The sequence below is a fragment of the Vombatus ursinus genome, unplaced genomic scaffold (assembly GCF_900497805.2).
Source record: "Vombatus ursinus unplaced genomic scaffold, bare-nosed wombat genome assembly UNPS02014831.1, whole genome shotgun sequence".
NCBI classification, from domain to species: domain Eukaryota; kingdom Metazoa; phylum Chordata; class Mammalia; order Diprotodontia; family Vombatidae; genus Vombatus; species Vombatus ursinus.
In genome coordinates this window covers 654,874-658,532 of record NW_020954609.1, presented here as the reverse complement: position 1 = coordinate 658,532, position 3,659 = coordinate 654,874, and positions in this window count along the sequence as shown.

The following is a 3,659-nucleotide window of genomic DNA, read 5'->3' as shown; positions in this document are numbered from 1 at the left end:
TGTGACATGGGAGACACTGGCACAGGATCACCCACATGGCGTGCCCTCATCAGAGAAGGGGCTGTGCTCTATGAGCAAAGCAGAATTGAAATAGCTCAGGAGAAACACAAGATGTGCAGATTTAGAGAATCCACCCCAAATGTTTACATGAACTACTTGTGCCCAACCTGTGGTAGAGCATTCTGAGCTCATATTGATCTGATCAGCCACAGTCAGACACACTGTAGCTTGACACTAACATAGTGATGTCACTTTGGTCCTCTTCGAGAACAAAAGACAACAACCATTTAACCATTTAAGAGGAGTAGGAGAGCTTGGACCCATGGAGGAGATTTTCAGGCAAATGTAGAAAAAAAAAAGGTCTATGAAAGAGAGCTTTGGGTGTGAGGGTATGGGAGGGGGTAGGGCCCTACCATGGAGCAGTGTCCTTTCTGACACCTTAAGTAATTGGCATTGTTCTGAGAGTGAGACACAAGGGAAAAGGAGAATTCATGGGGTATGCTCTATAAGGCAGTAGCAGAAAGTGCCTAGAGGACAAGGCCTAGAATGGACGCATTGGAAGCTTTGATTGTATGAAGAATCCAGAGAAAATAGAGAGACCAGATGATTATAGAGGTCAGGAATTAGAGAATGAGGGTCTAGAGAAAACAGAAATAAAAGACTGATAATGAAGAGAGTGAAAGAAATCCTTCTCGGAAAGGGACTCAAAAATGAAATAAAAAAACAAAACCTAATGAACACTAGCTGAAGGGGAGGAGAAGAATGGGGAATCTACTTGACTGAGAGGGAGAGGGAAGAAATATATAGCCAGATTAAAGCAGGAAAGAAAAATAAACTAATAAACAAAACCCTAAGGGAAAGGGGTAATAAATGAGAAGATGGGATCAGGGGTGTTTGGAAGAAAGTCAGTGGGAACAGGGCCCCCTCAGAAAAATATTAAAGTAACTAAAAGAACACAATACTATGTTTATAGCAGAAGAAGGGGAAAAATCATACCTTGGGGGGAAAAATTCTACAGACCGATGAAAGAAAATAGAAACTCTACTCTTGTAACTTTAAATGAGAATGGATTAAGCAAGCTAATAAAATGAAAAAGAGTGACAGATTGGATAAGAAAACAAAACCCTACAATCTGTGGCTTACATGTAACACATTTAAAAAACAAAAACATACACAAAATAAAACTGAGAGGATGAAAATTTTTTTTACTATGCCTCAAGTGAATCTAAAAAAGCAGTTGTCATCATGCTATCAGACAAATCAAAAATAAACATACAAAAACAAAAGAATAAACAAGAAAACTATATTATGCTGAAAGGAACCATAGATAATAAATAATTATCAGTAAATAACAATATCAGTAATATGCTCCAAATGCCATAGTACCAAAATTCATAAAGGAAACATTATCTGAGCTTCGAGAAGACACAGACAGCAACACACTACTGACAGGAGACATCAATATTCCTCTATCGGTTTTGGAGTCTAACAAAAAGATAAACAAAAGTGAAAATATGGAACTGAACAAATATCTGGAGAAACTAGAATTAAAAGACTTATGGCATATTCTAAATGAGATAGCAAAAAATATGCATATCCTTTTATAAAAAGTTCCATGTAGTTGACAAAATCCTATCAAATAGACTACGGTGATTTATCCAAGAAATTCGTTATGACCAAGTCCAACTTATACTGGAGATGCAAAGATGGTTCAATATTAGGAAAACAATCAAAACAATTAATCATTAAAAACCAAAACATCCAAAGATCAGTCAGCACTCCTTGGAAGATGTAACCACAGAAATAATCCTGTTCAAATTTGGCCTCTGTATGACTTCAGGCAAGTCACTTAAGTCAACTGTTTCCCTCTGTTTCCTCATCTGTCAAATGGGGACAATAACAGCACCTACCTCCTGGGGTGGTTGTAAAGCACAGTGGCTGACACATAGTAAGAACTATATAAATGTTAGCTATTATTAATGAAAAATAAACATACAAAATTTTAAAAGGGATAAACAAGGAAACTATATTATGCTGAAAGAAACTCAGGTCTCCCTGACACCAGATCCAGTGCTCTATCCATTGTACACCTCTCTAATTGGCCCATTATTAGTTTGACAGATGGGATTGGGCAGCTAGGTGACATAGTAGATAGAGTGCCAGGCCTGGAGTCAAGAAGACTGCTCTTCCTGAGTTCCAATCTGGCCCTGATACTTACTAGCTTTGTGACCCTGGGCAAGTCATTTAACCCTATTTGCCCCAATTCCTCAGCTATAAAATGAACTGGAGAAACAAATGGCAAACAGTCCAGTATCTTTGCCAAGAAAACCCCAAGTGGGTTTTCAGTAGATGCAGAATAAAACATAATTTTAAAAAAGATGATGATGACAGATGAATGACAAAGATGGATTGGGATCTGCAAAGTTGGAGGGAATCAGACCCATTCGAGTAGTTGAGTAGCTATTGGCTTAGGTATTTTATTTTAGTTTAAAAGAAGCACAGAGTTTTATTGATCAATTTGATATTTTTATTTTTTATTTTGTTAATCTTTTTTAATTTTCAGAATTCCTATTTTTGTTTTTAGTTGGGGGTTTTGATTTGTTGTTTTTCGAATTATTTTTAGTTATGTGGCCAATTCATTGGCCTATTCTTTCTCTCTGTGAAAGTATTTATGAGATATACATTTTCCTTCAGGACTGCTCTGGCTACATCCCAAAAGTTTTGGTATTTTGTTTAATTTTTGTCACTTCATTTGATGAAATTATCTATTGTTTCTTTGATTTGTTTTTTTTTCCCACCAGTTCTTTAGGATTAAATTATTTAACTTGAATCCTTTCTTCAAAGATCCTTTATTGATTGTAGTCAGAAGAAGATGTAAAGATGCTTTCCTGCATTTGTTTATAAGGTTTTTATGTGCTAGCACATGGTCAATTTTTGATAATTCTGTATTGTCCTCAATTATGTCTTTATACTTTTTCTTCTCTTTACAAAGAAGAGGGGGTTTCACACAAATCATACAACCATTCTGACTGGATCTACTACCAATTTATGTTATGCAACCTTACTACTGCTAGGCAATCCTACTATACTTCTTTTATCAACTCACTTTCCCACTCTCCACAATGGCTCTTCCAAACCTTTTCATCCCTCCTTGAAACTCTTTTTTTTTCTTGATAATTTATTTATTTTTAGTTTTCAACATTCACTTCTATAAAATTTTGGTTTTAATTTTTCTCCCCCTCCCACTCCCCCTCCAAAGATGGCATGTAATCTGATACAGGCTCTACTTAAACATTCATATTAAGCATATTTTTCCAGTAGTCATGATGTAAAGAACAATTAGAACTAATGGGAGGAGCCATGAGAATGAAGCAATAAAACAAAACAACAAAGGAAAAAGGGAGCAAATAGTATGCTTCGATCTGCATTCAGACTCCATAGTTCTTTCTCTGGATGTGGATAGCATTTTCCATCATGAGACTTTTGGAGATGTCTTAGATCCTTGTATTGCTGAGAAGAGCTAAGTCTATCAAAGTTAGTCATCGCCCAATGTGACTGTTATTGTATACAATGTTCTCCTGGTTCTGCTCACTTCACTCAGCATCAGTCCATACAAGTCTTTCCAGGTTTTTCTGAAGTCCTCTTGCTCATCATTTCTT